This window comes from Ursus maritimus, unplaced genomic scaffold (genome assembly GCF_017311325.1).
Source record: "Ursus maritimus isolate PB19 unplaced genomic scaffold, ASM1731132v1 scaffold_7, whole genome shotgun sequence".
NCBI lineage: Eukaryota > Metazoa > Chordata > Mammalia > Carnivora > Ursidae > Ursus > Ursus maritimus.
In genome coordinates, this window is record NW_024426885.1 from 41,062,180 (window position 1) to 41,085,699 (window position 23,520).

The following is a 23,520-nucleotide window of genomic DNA, read 5'->3' on the forward strand; positions in this document are numbered from 1 at the left end:
TCCAACCCATTGTAAACAGCATTTTGTTCCATATATTTGGTACTTTATACTCAAAGGATTCTCTCTCTTAGGCTGAGAAGGCTCGAGATATGGGCGCCAAAGTTTATTGCGTGGGTGTAAAAGACTATAGAAAAGACCAGGTAATTCTGAACAGGTAACAGGTACCACCTGTGAGCTTAGATGTGGAAAGCGTTCACAGGCAGCTTTCCTAAGGATGCTCCTGTAACCCACCTGTAGTGTCTGCACAGCAGATAGCCGCTGCAGAAATGAATGACGAGTTTGTAAAACCTGCCAGCAGAGGTGCAGGTGGAAGGCCTTTCCCTTCCCTAAGGGTGGGCTGCTGGCTGATACTGGGGCCTGGCCCTTGGAGTCTAACATAGCATGAGGGAAGAGACTATCTCCTGGGATGGGGATTTCTGTGTCCTTAACCCCTGGCCATGGCCCCAAGACACCTCTTCTCTCTTGCAGCTGAATGACATTGTAGAAAGAAAGGATCAAATGTATGGCATAGACAATGGATTCAAGTCCCTGGAAGACATTACTAACTTGGTGAGTGTCGGCTAAACGTGAGAAGGGGAATGGGGCGGCTTCTCACCATGCCCCCCCCAATTCACTATCCCTGACCTGTCACCCCTCTCTCTATTCTAGCTGGTGGTAAATTCCTGTCATGAAGTCATGGCCGGGGAGAGTTATTTTGTCTGTGTAGGAGGTAAGAGCTGTAGTCACTGTTCTAGACAGAACGTGGTGTGTGTGTGTGTGTCTGTGTGTGTGATGTGAGGTTTGTGAACATCTGGTATGTGTGTAGTGTGTGAGTGTCTCAGAGTGTGGTGTGTGCATGTAACATGGTTGTACAGAAACATGTTGGGCCTATGAATGTGCATATGTAAATACAGCTATGATTGACAGGAGTGTGCATGTCAAGCAAGGGTTGTGGTGTGATGATGTTCTTAATGACTTTTCCCCATTATTATGGAGATATAATTGATATACACCTGTGTATAAGTTTAAAGTATTCAACATAATGACTTGACATGCATATATCGTGAAATGATTACCGCAATAAAATCAGTGTCATTACTTTTTAAATCTCAAGACCAAAAGTTGATCGCTTCTCGGCCTTTTGGCTAAGATCAAGTGTAGTATCAAGACCAAAAGTTGAAAACATAACAAGAAAAAACTTTATTTAAAAACCTTCAACAGAACACTGTAAAATGAAATCCGAGAACATATAAAAAGAACAGTACATCAGGACTAATTAGGGACCACCCCTAAAATACAAGTCTGATTCAGTATTTAAAATATCAGTGTAACTTACCACATCAGCAATGTGCAGAAGAGAAACATGATAATGTCAATGGATGACTAAAGAATTGGACACAGGTCAATGGCCAGCGTCATGCTGGGAACATAGCCAGATAAAAGGTGTCCATACAAATACAGCTAATATCCCATCCAATGGTTATATGGGCAACTCCTCTCCCTGACATCTGGAACTTCTCAAGGGTGCCCTCTCCCCCTCCAGGGGTCCCTGTGTCGGTGTGGAGAGGACGTCCTATGCAGTGAGTTTTGTGACAGAAGCCCCCTCTCTCTAATGGGCTCTGTGTGTGCTGGCTTCTCTGTCTCATCACGGGGATTGGTACAGCGAGGTGGATAGATAAGCACATTTCTTCCACCACTAACAGCTGGATCCAGCCAGATGCAGACCCAGAGGCTGCATCTGGCCTCTGGGCCCTTGACTGTAGGGCCATAGTGCAACAGACCATGGGGTCAGACAGAACTGTGTTCACATCTGGCTGTGCTGCCCATGGACATGCAACCTGGACCAAACTAGCGAACATCTGTGAGCTCCCCTTCTGTCTCCAAGAAGTAGAAATGACAACACCCCCTAGCATATGTGAGAGGTAAGGCCGGAGGATTTTACAGGGACTGGCAGAGGATCTAGAAGCTGGTCAGCCCTAAGCAGGAGTAGTGGTACTAATAGTCCCATTATCATGGCGCCCCTGGCCCCATTGCAGAGGCCATGTGTAGAGGGCGTGGTGACATCATACAGGATGAAAGCATGTCCAGCTGAACCAGCTGAGGGCAGCAGCTCTGATTCCTCCTGTCTTTTGCACAGACTGCAGTGCAAGGTTGGAGGTGGGCAAGAGATGCCCACACAAGTAGGCTCTTGTCCTGCCTCTGGTTTAAAGCACTGAGCCATGCAACCGACCTGATAGCTTCATTTCTCTGATTATGTCCCCTGGACACACATAGGCCATGGTGTCGCAGCCACATGTCATACTGCAGGTGCAAATGTCAGTCATCGTCCCCCCCCCCCCCCAGCCACAGTGGCCAGGCCAGGATTACAGGTGCCTGCCACACACCCGCTGACAGCTTAACTCAGCATTTCCTGCTCTGACCTTTTCAATGGTTGCCCTCTTGAGGAAGCTGCCACAATGTGCCAGTCACTTGGAGGCCAAGCTCAAGGCAGGAACCAGGACCCCAAATGAAATAGAAGGAAGCATTTCATCAGGCTGTCATTCGAAATAAATCAGTGGCTCAAGAGCTTTGGGAAGCACATAGGGGATGAGCATGAGACACTGGGCCTCTTCAGCCTCTAGGGGTGCTCTCCAGGGTGAGGCAGAGGCCTCTGCTGGCCTTCCTGCCTCTAGGCCTGGGCTCCAGCCCATCGTCCGCTCAGTGCCCTCGGGCCCTGTGTTAGTGTGACTGAGTGTGGTGTCCGTGTGACTTGTGTGAGTGTCTGCTCTTTGTCTGGTGAATAAATCCGAGGGCCAGAGCCCCTGGAAAAGCAGGCAGGGGTGAGCGTGAGACCTCAGCCTCTTCACCTCTGAGGCTCAGGCTGCCGTCCTCTGCACAGGGCCCGGGGGCACTGAGCAGGCCCGTTCCTGAAGCCCAGCCAGGTCTGGGAGTGTGAGGACCCTGGCCCCCAACAGGCCAGCCAGGTCTTCCCTCAGCTCTAAAGCTGGAGGGGTGGGCATTGGGCTTCCTGCAAGCCCCTCCCTCTGCTTTCCAGAGTCCAGCCCGCCCCCCCCTTTTTTTTAAATGATTTTTTATTATATTATGTTAGTCACCATACAGTACCTCCCTGGTTTCCGATGTAAAGTTCGATGATTCATTAGTTGTGTATAACACCCAGTGCACCATGCAATACGTGCCCTCCTTACTACCCAGCCTGCCGCTTTTGAGGCCTCACTCCCAGGAGTCTCACCTTTGCCCCTTCCCTGGTTCACTGGCCTCTCTGAATTCCCACAGCCCTTGGTCTGTCCCTCTCATTAGTCACTTGTCACTTCGTACGTGCCGTGACTTCAACTTGGCCGTGTCATGGTTTATTTTTACCATTCGGTTCTTTGATATTTTCCTGGCCTTTTGTGGAGGAAATTTCCAAACCTACAGCAAAGTGGAAACAACTGTACAATGAACAGCCCTGTCTCCACTACCTGGACTTTGTAGTTAATATTTGATATCTGATCATATTTCTTTATCATTTTATCTATCTAGTACTCTCTCTCCCTCTCTCCCTCTCTCTCTCTCACAAACACACCCACATACACCCACACATACATCCAGACACAGTGCATCTTATTTCTTTATGTGTTTCAGACCAGTTTCAGGCATCAGGCTACCTCACCCCCAAAACCCATCATTCTGCATATCTTTCACTACTTATGCCAGTATTTTTAAGAGTTCTCTTTTCAAATTACAGCAAACTTTAGTGTATCATTTGATGACTTCTGGTAAATGCACACCCCAGGAAGACACAGAGTTTACCATTGATCCCAGAAAATCCCCTCAGATCACTTGCCAGACCATCCTTGCCCCCACCCCGTGAAGGCAGCTACTCTTCTCAGTTTTTCCCCCATAGGCTAGTTCTAGGACTCATGTGGTATGAACATTGTGTTTGAACATCGTGCTTGGTCCAGTACTCTCGGCACAGTGGCTTGGAGATTCACCCTTCCTGTATGTGCGCTGGGTGGACTTGGATTTTTGTGTCAGGGAGGAAGGCTGGAGGGGGCACCTCGTCATTCTTTTTCCGGTCTGTGACTGGCCCAGAGCGAGCGTCTATGAGAAGCCCAACAACAGGACACATCCATGGTGGCACATAGTAGGACCCAGGGCAGAGGAGGGCTTTCCTCAGAGATCGGGTGGGCAGGTCCTTCAGGGTGGCCAGGAGACTCACTGTGTGCAGAGGGCAGGGCAGGCTGTGTGGGGCAGGAGGACCCAGAGGGGGAAGGCAGGACCCAGGGAACAGACCAGAGACACATTTGCCACCAGCGTGGGTAGCTGCTGTCCCTCTAAGATGATCAAGTTCCCCTTTCGTCCCATCCTACCACAGACAGTTCATCTTATGTATATACATGGCTATCTAAATATGCTCTTACAGGATGTTTTCACATTAATGGGATCATGCAGTACATAACATTTTCCAGCCATCTGCACAAATTCCATTCACAGATGGAGGACATTTCTTTCAGTAGTTCCCTGGTCGCTATTCTGGTTGTCCCTAACATGTGGCTACAGCAGGCTGTGAACAGTGTGAGGCTCACTGTCTGTGGGCATGGGGCAGGATTCCCTGGGTCAATCCCAGACACAGAATTGCAGCATGAAGAGGACGCACAGGTTAAACGTTGGTCAGTAGAGTCGAATTTCTCCCAAGGAGCCTGTGTCGAGCAGCGGGTGCTGTTCCCAGAGCCCCACCCTCCCCAGGGCGGTCACTTCCACTCATGTGCCCGTGTCGGTCTCATGGTCAGTGGGTTGCCCTTCCTCACTGCTCGGCTTCCTCCTGGCCTTCTGGGGGAGCTGCCCGCCTTTCCAGGTCCTCTCTCGGGAGCCCTGGGAGGCCCTGTACAACTTCTGCTCCAGAAGGAAAGCCCTCTATCCAGAAGACCAGTCTCCCTGCCAGGGGCTGTGGATGCTCGTGCCCGCTGACCACTGCAATGCAATGGCCCCCTATGTAGGAAATGCAGCTCCCACAAGCCGATGCTAGTCTGTCCTGGGCTTCATGTTCTTCCTGTGTTTGTTACTGTTGGAGGAATTGGGTGAGGGGTGTTGGAGCAGAAGTAGCAGCTACTGGACAGAGCAAAATCCTTTAACTCCATGACTCTTCTGCTCAAAAATCTCATCCCCTTCTTTCCACGTACTGAGTCTTGCTAGAGCGACAGGATCCTCTGAGAGCAGCAGTGCCTGGGGACACAGATGGCACTGCTGCGTAGGTGTAGTGATGACTGAGGAGGGTCCCGAGGGCTGTGGTGCGCACCTCATGGGAAGGGGAGAGTCTGGGCTGAGGGACAGTGTGCAAGATTCTCGAGGGATGCAGGCCCTGTGAGGTCCTGGGCTGTCAGGCAGCCCTGCCCTCAGAGGCCACCCTCCCTCTCCTGTCGCATACTTGCCCAAGGAAGGTGAGTCCACCCTTCGCCATGAGTCTGCCACTGGCCAGGTTCCATCTGAGGGCACTCTAGCTCTGGACTCACAGCCTGTGAAGCTGTAGACACATATCGAGTATCAGAAAGTGCTCATCCCTGGAGGAGCTGCAGGATAGTTAGTCAGAACTCATGAAGAGTGGAGGGGACAGAAGTGAGACCTGGATTGGGCACATGAGGTCAGGTTCTAGCCCTGTACCTGCCGGGGCTCCGGGGAAAGCCACCTGCCCTCTCTTCGCCTCAGCTTCCCTCTCTGTAACCTGGGGAATAATGCCTAGCTCACACGTGTTGGGAGGTGAAGGAAAGTGTAGATCGGCCCATAGTATATGCTCAGTTAGTGGGGAGTGTCATTTTGCATGAACACGGGTGTTACATGCCTTGGCCTGGCACAGATTTGCCCAGTTCTGGTTCCTTCTGCCTGTTTGCTAGTGTCAGGAAGACTCTACTCGCTGTTTTGGACTCTTCTGGAGCCTGATCTCCGCACATGCAGGCAGCTGAATTTCCCCCCTCTCTGCCTGTATCTAATAACAGTGTGGGTTATGAGTTTACAGTTCTGTCTTGCAAGGAAATACTCATTTGCAATAAAGAATCCTGGAATGTCAAGTGGAAATGACACTTCCATGTGACTGAGCAGTGGCAGCTCCGCTCAGGGTGGTCCTAGCTGCACTGGCAAAGGGTTCACAGGAGACAAGCCTAAGTGCTTGTTCCAGGCCAGTCACGGAGCCCTGTGTCATGGTGGGAAGGGTGAGCAGTGAGCAGGCAGTCTGGCACAGCTGGGTTCAAAGCAGCATTGTGGTTTTGGCTGCTGTGTGCGGGAAGAATGTTCTCCTTAGGGACAGAGAGCCTACCTGGAGTAGACTACGTGCAGATTTCTTGGCACAGGCCATCAGCCAGCCTTTCCTGCCCTCTATCAACTTCTCAGTACTCTCCTCTTGCTTCCATGTGGTGCACGCTCTTCTGAGGCAGAGCTCCTGCCATTGGCAGCATTCAGAGGCCAGGCAGGTACCATGAGCTGGAATAATGGGTCAGGGCAAGCCAAGGATGATTTGCTACAGTGTGATGGAGAGAAGGCAGCCACTTGCCAGGGGGAGGTGCACCCTTGTGAGCAAGACAGGGGCCCCTGGCTAAGCCAGTGGTTTTCATGCAGAAATACGAACCCACTGATGCCAGCCAGGTGTTCTCATTTTCCAAGAAAGCTAGGAATCTGGATTTTTAGAGAAAATATGTAGACTTTCAATGTTGACTCCCATTTTTAGAAAATACTTGAAAGACAAACATACCATGTCAGCAGGCCTGCAAAAGCTACAGAGCAAAGATCTATTTTCTTTAAAGCAGAGAATTTGCAAACTTTCCCTCAATCAGTGGGAGATGCAGGAAGACCTGAAGTAGGAGAAATCAGGATACCCATATCCAAGGTTGCACTGAAATTTTAAGAAGTTATTCCATTAGTTCAATGACCTAAGGCAAATCAAGCTTTAGGATTTGGAATGACCCATGCTGGGAAATGTGCAGTGGTGGATGCTAATGACCTTGGGCTTGTAGCTGAAGACCTGCATGTTATCCTGGCTAAATCCTTACAGATCTTATCTACTAGCTGTCCTCTCTACTCCCTGGTGTGTACTTCCAGCACCAGGAAGCACCAGGGGAGCACAGTACCCTGGTGAAGGTCTAGGGCCTAGACCTGCACCTTAGCATATCAGTGTTTCCACACTGAGAGAGGAGGTATTTGCTGAACCCCAGGTGTGTTCGTTGTAGTCTGTGAAGCCTCAGGAGGAGGCAGGGGAAAAGCAATTTTCTCCAGACTTCCAGAACCACAGCTAAGACAGGACTTCTCTTCCCCTGGGGGATTCTTCTGCGCAGGGTCCTGGGCTTTTTGCCTGCTTCACCCGATTCCAGATCCTGCTCCTGGGGTCTCTAGCCTGGCATAGGCACAGAGAAAGACAGGCAGGAGGAGGAAATCCCAAGTGTCAGAAAGTCACACAAGCACCAGGCCTGGACAACCAGCTCAGGCATGGGACAGGGCTATCTCCAGCTTTGCGGTCCTGGCTCTTCTCTCATTCATGTGGAAGACCCCATGGATACCACCACCTGCACCCCTCAGGGAGTACTTGGGCATTTCAGGGTCAGAAACCCAGGACTGGCATTGCCCCCATGGAGGAATGGGCTGGATGCCTTCATGGGCTTCACGGGTCGGGGATGGAGGTGAGGGGCTCCCTGAGTGCTCAAGTCCCCTCAGCACTCAGAGTGGACCCACAGTGACACCGGGTAAGGATCTGGCCCTGGGGTGTCACACATGTTGGTTTCAACATAGTTGCTTTCCTCAGAAGGAGTCCCTGGGAATGGGGTTTTGGAGTGACCTGCTATAACTAGCAGATCAGAGGGAAGGCAGCCCTCAGCGCTGCCTCACACAGACCTTTGAATGTTGCCTTTGCAGAAGAATATGCTGTGACTTTTTATGATACTGCCTTAGATCTATACACGGAGGATGAAATTGTTTGCAGATACAAGTTGGAAGACAACAGTGTCTATGGTAAGTAATCGCCTTTGTGCCTCCAAGTGACAAGTTACCCATCTCAGGCTGCCTTCCCCTAAGCCAGCCAGGCCTTCAAAGCCCTTGCTGACCATGCACTTTGGACACTGTGAGGATAGATCCATGTGTACAAGGGGACAGAGGAACCCGGCTGGGAAGCTGAGAAGTCATCAACCCCTTAAGCAACAGAGCCTCTTGGAGCAGGGCTTTACCCCTACTGAGAATGGCTCTGGGTGCTGCATGTGCCCCAGAACTGCATTCCCCCTCCCTTGACTCAGCACTCATTTACCTTGTCCTGAATCTGTGGAGACTGCTGGTAGACACAGAGGCAGTCCTGGGGCTGCCCTGGGGCCCTGAGTCTGGGCCAGGTGCACTAGCTTCCTGGAAGGGTATGTGCACCTGGGATGGGGAGAGGGTGCCAGCTGCCAGGCCGTAGGCCCTGGAATCCTGGCACAGGCACACTTTACATGTGTGGCCTTCAACAAATGAGGATTCTGTTCTAGGCCTCTCTTTCCTCTATCATAAAATGGAGCCAATATGGTAGCTGAGCTAACTAAGCCATATTGCCTATGTAAGGCAATTTTTGGGAAACACTCAGGCTCAGGTGTACCTCCATATGGCTGAGTGGCCTGAGGAAGCACACAGGTGGGCAAGCAGATGTGCCCTCAGTGCTGAGGTGGATGTGATCCTCCCCAGGGATCTGGGGGACAGGAGGACTTTCTGTGTCCTCCTCAGCTCTCCCAGTTAGTCCCCTGATGCAGTCATTTGACCTGATTAAATTACGGTCAGTGACGTCTTCTTCCAGGGCCATCTGGTCAATCCATAGCAAATCCTCTCCCCCAGGGCATCTCTAGCCTCTGTCCTTCTTCTCTGTGGGCACACAGAACAGGACAGGGCACTGCTATGGCCACATTCCCACATCTGCAGTGTGTAGATGGCCTCGGGGGATCAGATTTTCCCTGCTCAGTACTTCCTCAGGAGTGGCTTAGGGAGTGAGGAAGGCCTTAGATGGAGAACAATGTTCATGGAGCACTTACTATACCAGGTAATGTGCTAAAGGCCTTGCCTATGTCATGTCCCAAAATTCTCAGAATAGACCTATTGTTATTTCTTAGTATAGCTCTTGAATGAGGCAGAGGGATAGTAATGAGTTTGCCCAAAGCCAGGAGCTGGTGTAGGAAGAGCTGGAAAGCAGACAGAGGTGATCCGATGGCCTCATCTGGGCCTTGCCTTGCTGAGATGACATTCCTAAAGAGCGCTGGACACAACCTGTCTCCTAGGAAATGTGCTCAGATCCTTCCTCTGTGGCCTGTGACTGTACCGGTTTGCACCCTGGAGATCGCCAGGGTTTGTCCTCAGTGTAGACTGGTGCAGGGCCTCCCATGGGACACTCCAACACATGCTCCTGTGCATTTCAGCTGACGGCCACTCTGCATGCATTCTGTGGCTGGTCGCAAGTGGCCTAGCAGGATTTTCTTTTTATTGCCAAGACCTCTGACGTGAGGAGTGATTCCTTTTTTTCTAATTATGTTTTCCTTAGATTTCAATGTCTGGAAAAACATTTTAGAAAATACAGAGAAACATATAGAAAATTTTAAAACTGGTGTTGCTATGTGCTTTATATTTTCTGTCTTTAGTGTGTAATGTTTTTATGTTTTAAGAAATTTTATACTCAGATAGATGATAGATAGATAGATAGATAGATAGATAGATAGATAGATAGATAGATAGATGAGTATTCAGTTTAATGAGTCAATAGTGGTTTGAAAACTCCTTTCCACTTAGCAAGCTTCTGGGCCCTCAGTGTGCTGGCTGCCTGCCATCAGTTCCTCTCTGCTCTGGACTGTGAACACCCTCCTGGAAAGTAAATTGCATTTCTTAGGGATTCTTTTCCCCCATTAACACCAGCCATCCTACCTCTCAGACACAACTGCCATTCCCGAAAGCATATGTGGTGGTTAGCTTTCATTATCAACCCAGTGGAGGGTTCAGACATTTCAGGAGCTCATAGCTAATGTGACAGTTGAGTTAGGGCCAGGGCTGGTCCACATGGAAATGAACCATTCTGTAGGGAATAGTCCTGGCCTGTGACCAAAGTTAGGGGTATGAAAAGAGTTTGGTCTCAGGAGAGAGAGGGTGCCACAGCTGCAAGGGACAGAACTGTCCTGAGCCTCTTGAGTGCCAACTCCTAGGATCTCACACAAAACAATACAAAACAAAACAGACAAAGAGAGCCCCTCTTCCTTCCTCAGGCTTCACTACCTCACTAAATGGCACCACCATCCACCCAGTCATTGTGACCAAACCCTGCTGTCAACTGTGGTTCCTCTTTGCTTTCACTCCACATCCAGTCCACTGTTGCCTCAATGTCCAAATCCTATCTGGATCTGGCCAGCCCCTTGTCAGATTCATCATCTTAGAATAAAAACCAAACCCCTTCCCAGGGCCCACAGTGTCTTGCCCACCTCTCCTCGTTCACTTCTCTTCTCAACAAGCTCAGCTAGTTATGCCCCAGGCCCTTGGCCCACACTGCTCCTGCAGGCCAGGCATTCTTTCCTTGGATCTTTCCCTGGCTCTCCCCTCACCTGGTTTCAGCTCTCGGATCCTCTCCTCAAAGAGACTTTATTTGTGATGGAAATTTTCAACAATAAAGAAAAGTAGCAAAAATTGTATAATAAACTTGACACAGCTTCATCTACTTCCAATAATTATCAACACTGTACAATCTGGTTATTGATGCCATCACTGTGGATTACTTTGAAGCAAATCCCAGCCATCACATCAGTGAAGTCACTGCAGTATGCATATTTTTGTTTCTCTAAAAGGAAATGGTATCTCTTAAGGACAGGATAGGTCCCCCATTGCTAAGCTGTATCTTTTCCCTTCCACTCTCTGTCCTCCCCTTGCTTCTCGTTGTCTCAGCGCTTTTCACTGTCTGCATTTATTTTGTTCCTTGTTAGTTATTTCAATGTCTGTCTCCCTCCAGTCCCTCAAATGTAAGGCCCTTGGGAACTGGGACTCAGCCTGCTCTTTGCATTCCAACCAGAGCATTCTAGAGGCCTGGTGCACAGTAGGGGCTCAGAGGAAGGCAGAGAAGAGAAGTTGGTGTCTTTCAAAGTGTTAACTCTGCTTGTTAGGGGCCAGCAGATAGGAAGAGATGGATGAATGGACTTGCCATTGACATTATTGTATTGTGATTTTCTCTTAGATAAAAAACCCATATTTAAGGATGATGAATCTTTAGTTTGCCCAGGACATATCTTTAAGAAGCCAGGAAAGTAAGTACCTCATGTCAGCAGCCATGTGGCCATTTTTGTCACCATGAGGTTTACAGAATGTAGGATGCTACTTCTGCTGGTGCACCACGTGTCTGTTTCAGAATGCTCAGGGCATCCTTCATAACTGTTTTTATTGGTGGTTCCCTGAGATGCTCAGTCAGCCTTTCAGAGCTAAGCCAACATGCTCTAAATAGAGAAGAGTCAGGATGGTGACACCAAACTGCCTTCTGTGGAAACTTAGCCCATGGCCACGAGGGCATTCTGACTCCATGCAGGACTCCTCATGCCTGGTCATTCTTCACTGTGAAGGTTGACCTCAAGTGATAATTGTGAGCCTCCCTTACCCATGCTGTGTGCTCACTGGTGGCCCCAATATGTGATGACCAAAGTCATTGCAATGAGGAGAGCTGTGGGCTATGGTTTGAACAGAGTACAAGAACTATACGAATCAAGACTGGTTGTCACCATATGACCTTTCTGTGCTTCAGGGTGGTCATCATTGAATACAGCCTGAACAATGGCATCACCTTCATTGAGGAGAACTTAAAAGCCACCAGCCTGAACTGTGTGAGTGCTGAGGTGGGACTGCAGCCTTCCTCCTGGGCTTTCCAGATTGCCTCTACTGGAGGCAAGAGAGGGGGACGTGGTGCTATGGGCCGGAGCAAGTAGGTTACGCAGACAGGCAGCTGGGGCAACTTCTCACAGCGAGGTAGGGGCCCTCAGCCTGTCATCGCAAGATGTCCCCACACAGGCTTCTGAGGTGCCCTGGGAGTGCTTCCACAAGAGCCCAAGCGGTAAAGCCACCTGTCCAGGCCCTGTGGAGCTCTGCTGTCTGTGTGAACCAAGTGTCATTGGAAGCACATGAAAGGGGACAATCAGAGCTCTGAGCAGACTCTAGAAATGGTACTGAGCCTCTGACACCTGCCTCCCTCCTTACCACCTCCCCTGGCCCAGGTCTAGTGGTGGGGAGCTCGGGGCTCCATCCTGCATTCCACCTGGGCAACTGGGAGTGGCTGGGGGGCTATGTGCTAGGAGCCAGACTCCAGGACCTCTGGGACACTAGGACACTCCAAATCCAGGTCCCGGACACAGGGCATCTGGAGGGTGGGACCAGCTGTGGCCCTGTGCAGTCAGGGTGTGTTTCCAGCATATGGATGTAGCTGCTGGTAGAGCTGAACCCACACATGCCCATCACTGGCCCCCAGCCCCAGCCCCAGCCTGCTTGGGGAACACCCCCTGTCATTTTGCAGAGGGCGTCAGCCTCCCCTCTGCCTCTGCTGCTTTCTCGTGCTCCTCGGCTGTCCCTCTTTGCTAACTCTCTCTGACCTTGCTCTCCTGCAGTGGATGGGGAAGCAGCCAGGGCTGTGGGGAGGGCTTGGGACTCAGCTCAGGGACAGGCAGCTCAACTACAGGTGGGAAAGAAGCTGCTGCTCCCAGGTGCCCCCTCCTCAGAGCTCCATGTCACCTGGACCCCTGGCCCAGGGCAGCATGACATGGGTGACAGAGAGCATTAGGATGGAGAAGACAGCTATCTGGGAAGAGGGACAACTGTGCCTAATGGCCACCATCCTAGTGTCCAGTCCCAGCCTGGGAGGGTTCCAGCGGTGCTGACAGTCCTCTGACTGCATCTTCCCTTGTGTGCGGATATGCACTCCTGGATCAGCAGACTCAACTCACCCATTTGCCCATCAGAGTCCCACCAACTACAGCCCACCCTCAGCAGACACATGTAGGAAAGACCTCAGGAGGAGCCACAGCACCATGGGCCCTGACCCTTCCTCCCGCTTCAGCTGCTTTGTCTCCTGGACACAGACCCTTACCCCTCTCCGTCCCCTGCCTCTGGGAAAGCAGACCACTTGGTTTAGGGCAGCACTGTGCAGCGTGTCAGCCAAGGTGTGCCGTGAGGACTGGCTTTGACCCACCATGGTTTTTCCACTCCCTTGTCAAGGCTCTAGAACTGAGCCTTTGAGCAGGGCTACTTGTACACTCAGTGGCCTAGGGCTCCAAAATGGCTCTCTGGATATTGTCCCTGTCCTCTAGTCCCTCAGTGCTCCCTGGAGGTGGGGAAATCTGAGGCTGATGGGAGCAGGTGGATATGGAGGTGTGGTGTGGGGTACCAAAGTATGCTCCCAAGAAGAGGTCGCTCATGCCCACTCTGGTCGCTGGCATGTTTGGATTTTGCAGGGTGACCCATTAAGGCCCAAGGAACCGCCAAAGAAGACCACAACTCCCACGACGACCACACAGATGACCACGACGCCCATGACGACCACACGGATGACCACAATGTTCACAACGACAACACGGAGGACCACAACGACCAGGAGGACCACACAGATGACCACGACACCCACGACAACCACACGGACAACCATGACCACCACACGGACAACCACTATGCCCACAACAACCACGCGGACAACTACAACAACCACACAGACAACCACAATGACCATGACAACAACGCAGACAACCGCGACGACCACACAGACGACCACAACGACCACGACGACCACATGGACAACCACAACGACCACGACAACACGGATGACCACAGTGTCCACAGTTGTCACACAGGAGACAACTAAAACCACAGTTGTCATACCAGAGATGACAGTGCACATGGTTGTCACAGAAAAGCCTATCCTTGACAACTCTCTCCTGTACCCAGTGCTCATCCCAACCCTGCTCATTATCCCAGTGGTGATCTGGTGCATCTGCTGCTGCACGAATGTGAGTGAGCCCTGCCCCCACAGTCTGTGACATGGGCCCATGTCAAGGGATATGAGCCCATTCCACCCCATGATTCTGCCTGTGGGCAGGTTCCCATCAGCAACCAGGTCCTTACATGAGCAATAGAGGCACAGCCTGTCTTCCATTCCCGGGCAGATTCAGCCTGTGTCTGAGGGACCTCCTGCCTCATGAGGGACTGACAGGCCAAAGGACACGCCATAGGAGACCAGGCCATAGGAGTGGCCTATGAGCTGCCCTGGCCGCTGGAGAGAAGCTACTCCAGCCCTGACACCAGAGAGGCCTCACAGCAGCCAGGCTTCTGGAGGACTCAGGGAGACCAAGCACCAGACGAAGCTTCTAGTGCGAGAGAAGAAGGCGGGCCCTGCAGGAGGCACCAAAGAGCCCAACCAAGAATCCTGCTGCCTGGGAGGATTCCTGACCTCTGGGGCAGCGGAGCCTTGGACACCAACAAGGATCTCTGCCCTCGTCCAGTGGGTCAGGCCTTCCTTCCCCAGCCATTACTAAGAGCCAGGGCATGCTGGGCCCCATGCTGGCCACAGAGGGACTGGAATGGAGCTGCCACCAGCCTTGCCCTCAGGAGCTCACAGTCTGGTGTCTGGTCTGGATTGGTACCAGGGGGTGGAAGGTAAACTGTCACCTTCATAGGGTATGGCAAGCAGAACCCTAGCAAAGGACAGACGCTGGCCCCAGGGAAGGCAGGTGGGCAGACACACTGGCTGCTGGGATTGCATGGGCTAGAGCTGGTAAAGGAAGAGGAGACGGCACAGGTGGCAAAGGACAGAGCAAAGCTGCTGAACACAAGCAGGTCCCATTGCTGCAGATGGGGGGATCTGTGAGGACAGAAAGCCTGGGTGGGTGCTGCCATCCCACAGAGGGAACCAGAGAGGGCTGCGGGGACTTGGGAGGTAAGGGGAGAGGAAGAAGGAAAGGGGGGGCGAGTTCTCCTATCTTCATATATTGGAAGGGCTACTGACGAAAACTACCAGCTGGGGTGCCTCTGGTAGGGACCAGGCAGCCTAGGCTGGCTGTCTCCCAGTGCGCCGTCCAGGGAGGTCTGATTCTCCATTGATAACCCAGGAGCCTGAAGCTCAGGGCAGTGCAGCTGGTTGGCCAGAGACCCATGGGGAATGGGTTCATAGATTGACACCCTAAAACCCACATTCTGTCTAGCTGATGCTGAGTAGGGTCCCCTCCTGTTAGCATAATGGACCCAGCTCCCTCCATGCCACTCCAACCTATGTTCATGTCTTTTTAACATTCTAGACTGACAATGAGCCACAAACACCAGAGAAAATAGAAACGGTAAGTCATGATTTGGGTCCTGATGCGGTCAGCATGCCCAATGCCCATACTGAACTTCACACAGAAGGGCTCCTGCTGCCTGTGGGAGATTTGCCGCCCCCACGCCCACCCCAGCATCTCCCAGCTACCTGGGCAGGGAGAGCTGGCAGAAAGAAGAGGCTAACCGATGGCTAGCGAAGGGCCTCGGAAGGACTTGGCACTCATAACTCCCTTCCCAAGTATGCAGCTCTGCTGATCCAGGGCCTTTGCCACCGAATTAGCAACTTGAGGTAGCTTCTTTCAGCAAGGGCTGTGCTGCTTATTAAAATAGAGGGACTTATGGTCAATTTCCAAAGGACTGTTTGAGACACTCAGATGAACTTTAGAAAAGGAGCCTTATTTTCAAACTTTGGTCCTCTGCCCAGGCTCTGATATATGTCGGGGTGCATATCATTGATCTCCATCGCGGTCCCCTGGCAGGGGCAGGGGCTTGGCTGGGGTTGGACTCTAGGGACTTGCGAGGCTGGGGAGGTTGGAGGGCGTCTTACCTGGCATTGAGCTGTGAGGCAGGCCCAGCCCAGATAAGCACAGGGAGCCAGGGTCAGGGGACAAGGCTGTGGATCCCCCAGGGCAGGGGCCCAAACCAGCTCCCAGAAGAAGGAGTTATAGTGGGTACACAGTGTCCTGAACAGGGGTACCTGAGCCTGAGAGCTGGTGGAAACAGGCCTCACTGCCTGGGCTGTACAGGGAATGGGTGTAGTGCCACCTGCTGAGAATGGATCTGCCAGGGTCAGGGGAGGCCAGCCCTGTCCCCGGCAAACGCTCCCACCTGGACAGCCCTCTTGTACGCTGCACAGCCCAAAACCGGATTCTCCACCAAGGCCAGCCCCAGGAGACCAAAGGGACAGGATAGTGTTTGTTGGCCTTTGGGGAAATGCCCTCTATGCAAATATATCGAGTTTGCTTGTTTTTCTATGGGGAAACTGTCACAGGACAGTGTGCTCCTCATTTGTCCTCAAAATCTCCTAGCGGTGCACTTTTGCTGAGAGGCCACTGACAGGTGCTGGTGCAGCACATGTCATATGTCTGTCCCCAGGACCTGCCAGAAAGAAAAATAAACTGTGCGTTCTCTTCCTAGGAGTCAGAGACCTGTATACAGACATGCACCACAGTGATTGTCCCTTGTTGTATGTACCAGGAAGACAACATGAGACGCCTAGAGGTAAGAAGAGCATTAGGGAGGGTTCTGTGACTGCCAGGCTAGGCTGAGGAAGGAAAGGGAGAAGCCTGTTCAGGGTCCCCGTGAACCGTGGCTTTCAGGGAGATGAACTTTATGGAAACTTACGTTGATCTCTTGGCACTCGAGAAAAAGCAGGGGCCATCCCTATCCCTGGGCCCAGGAGAGAACAAAAAGTGAGGGCTCCTGCCAACACCACTTCTGTGACTGCCAGGCTAGGCTGAGGAAGGAAAGGGAGAAGCCTGTTCAGGGTCCCCGTGAACCGTGGCTTTCAGGGAGATGAACTTTATGGAAACTTACGTTGATCTCTTGGCACTCGAGAAAAAGCAGGGGCCATCCCTATCCCTGGGCCCAGGAGAGAACAAAAAGTGAGGGCTCCTGCCAACACCACCACCACGCGGGGCCCAGCACTAGGGTCTCCCCGTTCGGCACGGACCCAGGTTTGCAGAAGCTGGTAGCTGGGTACAGCTCACCAGTCCCGGGCTCTCTCAGAGCTTGACAGCAACTCCAGCAGTGGGTTCAGTTTCACCAGCCAGCAGGTGGATAAGGAAACACAAGCTCAATCAGAAGCTGGCTCCCTCGGGTCAGAAACTAAATTTTTTACAGGAGAATTCTGAGCAAGGTCTGTTCGCTATTAAAACTATCCAGAAATGCCAGTGGCTCCTGCGAGCCTTGCATGAGTCTGCTCAGCAGACTGAGGGACTGAGCTAACTACATTGTCCTTGGGGCCCAGTGGCATGGAGGGACCAGGGCGTCGTGGAGGAGGAGGCCTGAAGGAAATGTCCTTACCCCAGGACATGCTAGGCCCCACCCAGTGAGGGAGCACCCAACCCTGCAGGGGGTGTGAGGACAGGGATGGGGAGGCCCCAGGCAGCCCAGCATGAGGAAGACATGTTCCAGATTCCAAAGCAATCCGTGATGTACAGTGACACTCCTGCCCCAAAACACACAAGGCCACCAGGCCCCTGCTGCAGGGACAGCTGCAGTGCTACGTCTGTGTGTTCCTGGGGACAGAGCCCTCTGGGACCATCTCAAGCCACAGAGGACTCTACCCTTTGGAGGTGACTGCCATGCCTTAGAGCTTCCTCACGGCCACATCTGCTTTTCAGGGCAAACTGGATACCTTGTGTGACTTTGTTCAAAGCTGCAACCAGGTGCCATTGATGTGGTGTCAGCCTAGGGATGAGGGTAGCTTAGGGGCACGGGGATGCTCCCCATGGGCAAGGAGGCCGTTGCTCTTTGCCCTTGACAGTTGCACTCAGGGGACTGTGGGTCAGAGATTGTGTCTAGGCATCTGCCAGAGAGGATGCCAAGACTTGGAGAAGTGGTGCTCTTGACCCTCCCAGGCAGATCCTGGGTGTGGTGCCTGCATTTTCATGCATATCCTCTCCAGAACAACAGGAAACTTTCTTATGGCAGTGTGACCACCTCCAAACTTAAGTCAAAGAATCTGTAGAGGCAGGCCAGCCCAAGAGTTTTCCTGGCCCCTACCCATCATCCGTCCCCACTGAGCTCCCCACCGGGGGTCTGCGAGCTGCCCCCATCCACTGAGACTCTTCTGCCAGGACTGGTGGAGGGCACGCGTGACACCCCATGGGGTGCCCACCTGACTGCTTTTACCAGGTAGCAGAGTTCCTCCTTTGTCGACCTGTGACAACGGGGAGAAGCCAGCTTGTTACAGGTGTCCTCCATGGAATTGAATAGTAGTGACAGCTCATTGTTGTAAGTTCCTCCTGTGGGCCACCTGCCAGTCTAAGAACTTTGCATATTTCACTATTTAATCCTGCCCGTAACTCTACCTGCAAGTACTACTAATATGCCCAGTTTACCAAGGGGGGAGCTAAGGCACAGAGAGGCCTAGTGACTTGCCCCACGTCACAAAGCCTGGGAGTGGCAGAGCTGGACTTGAACCCGGGGCCTGGCTCCCCTCTTCTCCCTGCCCTGCCCCCTGAAGGTCAGCATCGTGATCTCATGACAGTTACCTCACAAACCACCGCAGCGCTCAGACCTAGGGCCCACCAAGAGCATGCTCCTGGCTCACCTGACTTCCCGGTACTCAGACCCTTCGCTCAGACTGGCCCAGGTGCCTGGAGGACATTGTAGTCCCCAGTAGCTCTAGTGAGGGCTGCATTAGGCACTTCCTTGGATCAGGCAAGCATGGCTTTCCCTCGGGGCAAGGTGAGCATTTGGGAGTCCTGCACAGGCCTGCAAGCCTCGGGACACTGCTAAGGAGACACCCCCGATGCATGCCAACACCCAGCAGGGCCACCACCTGGTGTCAGAGGGCCTGCGGCTCCTCTGGGACTGGGCTCCCGACTTTGGGTCTACCAAGGGCTCTCAGTCCCAGCCATGCTCGCACAGAAGCCCCTTCTCCATCTGATTCTCCTGGAGCCTCTCCCCAGAACCACAGCCCCATGATGGTCACTTGAGCACCACACCAGGCCTGTGCCCCGAACCCACCCAGCGGTGATCACTCAGGGCAGGGGGACAGAGCAAGACATGGAGGGAGGCCTGAGATCAGATGGAGGACACGGGAGGTATTATCAGAAGGGGCCAACCTACTGTTAGGCAATAGACAGCTGGCCTGGAAGATGCTCTCCCTCTCCTGCCTCCTGAGTCTGCACACCTCATCTGTGGATGAGACCTTCATATCATTGTGGCCTACACCCCTCGGAGAACACACACAATGCTGCTGCGCAATGGCAGAGAATGGTGTGCACGATCTGAAGACTCAGCACAAACCCTGAACCCTGAACCCTGAACCCTGAACGGGGCTGTGCTCTGTGGGCTCAGTCTGCTCTTTCCTCCAGTGTTGTGAATGACTATGTGTTTCCTGTCAGTCCTCTGGTGGGTGAGGGTACTACTTTCCTGGGGCTGCTCTAACAGTGTCATAAACATAGCATGTGAAAACAACAGGTTTTCAGTTCTAGAGTCCTCAGAGCTCTGGAGGCTGGAAGTGTGAAACAGATTTTCCTGAGCAGAAATCCATTTCTTGCCAGGACTACCCTCCTTCTGGACGATCTGACTAGAGACAATCCCTTTCCTGCCTTTTGCACTTCTAGAACTGCATTCCCAGGGTTCTCTGGCTCCTGGCCCCTTCCTCCATCTATATGGCAGCAGAGCAGCACCTTGAATCTCCCTCTGCTTCACCCATCCCGTCACCTTCTCTCCTGTGGGTAGGTCTCCCTCTTGCAGGAACCTGAGCTGGCCTGTGAGCCCATTCTGATAACCCAGGATAATCTCCTCATCTCAAGGTCCTTCATCACATCTCAAAGATCCTTTTCCAGTGTAACCCAAAACAGTCACAGGTCCCAAAGACCAGGACCTGGATATTTTGTCAGGGCCGTTATTCAAGTTAGCACAGCAAGCCAATGACCTAGAAGCTCCTTTGAGAGCAGGGACTGTCCTATCTGGCACTTTGCACTTCGTGTGGCACGTAATGAGCAGAAGGTCATGGGAACCTGGAGGTACAAGTGTGCATGGTGTGTGGGGGAGTGGAAGGACCACACTAAGGAAGGGCCACGCCCAGAGGCTTTACCCACTCAGTGTTCCTCGAGGTGTGGCTTCCTTGCTATGCCAGTAGGCTTGTTTGAATTAAAGCCAGACCCTGTGGTCTTAGAAGAACTGCTCCCTGGAGGGGAGCTGGGTATCTGGGAAAGGCCCACATGGTCTCCCTCCTCTCAGATGTGCTGCCTGCAGAAGATGCAGGCCCTTTCTTATCCACTCTCTGTATCTCCTGGAGCTAGAGGGGCCAGGGATGCTGTCAGATGGCCAGGGTGCCCAACACCGCCCCCGCCCCCGGCTTATTTGAGCCATTCGGCTGGGAGTCCTCAGCTGATTAGCGGCTAATGGCAGGAGGGGATGACGGTAAGCCAGGGGCAGATTTCACACTCCTGAAGCATCTGTATTGTTCTCTTCCCAAGCCAAGGAGTTCGGGTTTGCTGCTGCCTCCACAGCCCATCCCATCCAAGGGTGCCCCCTGCTGCCCTTGCCCTGGGGGCCCAGAATCTGGCCTCAGGGTTGTGGTGAGAACTCAACCCTTCAGCACACATTCACTGAAAGAACCTGGGCAAAGCAGTCAGGCTTTGTTCTCATTCCTGAGGCCCCCAGGCCAGGGGGAAGCAGATGAGTTCCAAACCAGAACAGAGGGAGTCCAGAGTCTCAACACTGGGGCTGCCTGGGGGAGGCAGGGTAGATTTCCAACACCTAAACTGAGTCTTGAAATAGCAGCCCAGCCTCGAGGCCAGCAACCAGGGAGAGGAAGGGTATCAAAAGGTCCTACCATGTTGGTCTTGATGGGCCGTGAGACTGAACCCCCTTGAGCCAAGGACACCAAAGCTTTCTGGTTCCATCTCCAGTACCTTCTCGGTGACCTTCTCTCTCTTCTCTTCCTACCAGGGTCCCCTCTGCAGGCAGTTGCTCTGCCTTCCACCCAACCAGGGATGCTTCCCCTTCAATAGCTGCTGCTCAGGGTGCCAACATCCCCCAAGCATATACTCCCAGCCACCCTCCAGGATACACCATTGATCTTTTCCCCTGCCTGGACACTCTGCAGAGCTACTTTGTCACCCCACCCCTATAGTCCAGCCTCTAAAGCCCCCAAAACCCAAGAGTGTTAAGATCCCTTTGTGTACTGAATTGGACAGATAGAGTCTTGATATATGGTCAAAGGAGTTAGAATTGTTGGTAATCAATAAGAGATTTTGTTACCTGGTGAACTTCACTCCACTTTATGAGATGTATCCCCAGTGTCCCTGCCAAGATAAAGCACCTTGGTGTCTATGGATGCAGACATGAATGTCTCCCACTCCCCACAGGTTGGTCTTCATCTGTCATGAAAGGCTTGTATGTATGGAGTTTGGGCCAAATTTGCTCTTTGGAAGAAACCCAAAACATCTTTGAAATATGAATACAATCAGGTGTCCCCCACTCCCTGGCTGTTACTTAATCTCTTGGGCAAGTTATTTACTCTCCCAATGCTTCAGTTTCCTCTTTGGAATAATGGTGTTCCCTCTACCTGATGGCTTTGAGGATGACAGAAGTCATCATTTATTGGCTACATAAATGCCTACGTGCTGAAGGCTTAATTTATTTTATTGCATGCAATTTTCACAATAACCCCTGGAAAGAAGCTACATGTGCACTCACTTTGAACCTGCCAAATGCCAAACACAGAGCTACCTTCCAGATTCTTGAGACTGTTGTGGGTCTGGATTCTGCCAGTTGCAGTGTTAGATAGCCATCCAACTTCTAGTTCCATCTATGGTATCTTCCATGTCTTAATGGAAACAACAGGAAGAGGAAGAAAATCAGAAGATGAATATATAATGGTAATAACGAGAAGGAGAAGAAAATGATGTGTGTCTGACGTGGACGGTCCCCAGTGAGCCTGTGCCAGCTCCTGATGCTCATCACTTCCTGTCAAATGACTCACAGGCCCTTTCCCAGGGTCAACATCAGACTCTGGGTCTCATCCAGCTCCAGGCTTCATGCACCTGTCCTGTGATCCACCTCTCAGATGACCTGTGCAGATGCATGATGTCATCTCTGGGGTCACATCATGCCCTGGCCAGTGAGTTCTGGGTCAGGACACCACATGCATGGCTTCTCAGTGCTGCCTCGCTCCTTCGTCCTTCCTGTGTGGACCTACCAACACCCTTTGCAACCGGAGGATGGTTCTCTGTCAGACATTCCAGGGAATCTATGCACCCCTTGTTCTTTTTGCTCCCATGCAATATTAAGGGACCCCTGGCTGTCCCTCCACTCTCCTCAATAGCCTCAGTTCTGAGCTCCAACCCCCCTGACATGATCTGCTTGTCCTCATCACTCTGTTGTGTGTGTCCTAAGAAGGGTTCTTTTATCCTCCTTGGATCTTTTCAGTCTCATCTCAGCAAGAAACCCCCTGAGCCTCACAGACATTTTTCAGTACTACCCCATATTTTTCCAATGAAAGAAACTACATTTTAATCCCAGACTCTCCAACCTTTTATGAACCCTAGGGCATGGGATTTTGAAGTGATTTTTGAAACTCTGAAATTGAGATCCCCAAGTTGATTGGGTGTCTGAGCACACCCAGCCTTCCCTATCATAGGGGATCCTTCTACCTCAGGACCCAGCCCTCCTGGGACAATAACCAGAGTTCTAGTGACCAACTTAGGAAGTACTTCATTGTAAGGAATGAACCATTACACACACCATGGTGTGAAAAACACATGGTTTGTTGTTGTTTATTACACGCTCCAAGGCTCTGGAGCTGTCCTGCCTCCCTGCCTTTCCCAAACCACCTCAGTTGTGAAATGGTAGCACCGTGCCAAATACTGATGAGGTCTGTGACTTCACAGAATTCAAAGGTGTCAGGCAACTTAACTACCCATAGAGGGTTGGACTGGAAAAGACAGAAATGCTGGAAATTAAATGGAATGGCTTTTGATTAGGCAACCTTTGTACCAGGGCTCAAAAAACCTAGGATATTCCCTTATAGTGAAGGAAAAGAAATATGGAAGTAAAGTCTCACATAACTGAAATTGTTGGTGCAATTGCAATCAGGCATGTGGGTTGTTGTTTGAGCTGAGCCAGGGATGCAGAGCAGATGAGATTAAGATAAAATCCTGGAGGGACTGAAAGGAAAACCAGCTCTGAGTTCCTGTTTCTTCTTCATTCAGTAAATGTTCTGTATGGCTCTGGAGCCTGGTCTGCTCCTACCCAGGCATGAGAGCTGAGTCATAGCCCAGACTACTGCTGAATGTACCTCCCAGCTCCATCTAACCAGAAAGCCTGTCCAGAACACCTACAAGCTGTATAGCCCAACAACACTTGAGCAGAGAGTATAGCAGGCAGACCTGATCATCCACAAAGCAAAGCCAGAGGCACCATTCAGTCAGCAAATCTGGAGAGCAAGTTGGCTTTATTTAATACCACAAAGAACACTTCTGGCCTTGGAGCTAGTTCCCATGTTCTGCTTAGTCAGGGAACTAATTCATAGTCCCCAACCCCACCCAACACACTCTGTCGAGTGTAGCTCCC

At 51.9% G+C, this 23,520-nt stretch overlaps 1 non-coding gene and 1 pseudogene across 1 annotated transcript; both read left to right on the top strand.

The window, feature by feature from the left end:
• The first annotated feature begins 424 nt into the window (after positions 1–424).
• On the top strand, positions 425–11,203 carry LOC103668053. The gene is made up of 4 exons (XR_005833282.1): positions 425–549; positions 649–709; positions 7,888–7,947; positions 11,156–11,203. It is a non-coding gene; the product is annotated as an ANTXR like (transcript).
• On the top strand, positions 1,105–1,195 carry LOC121101337 (annotated as a pseudogene).
• Positions 11,204–23,520: the final 12,317 nt, after the last annotated feature.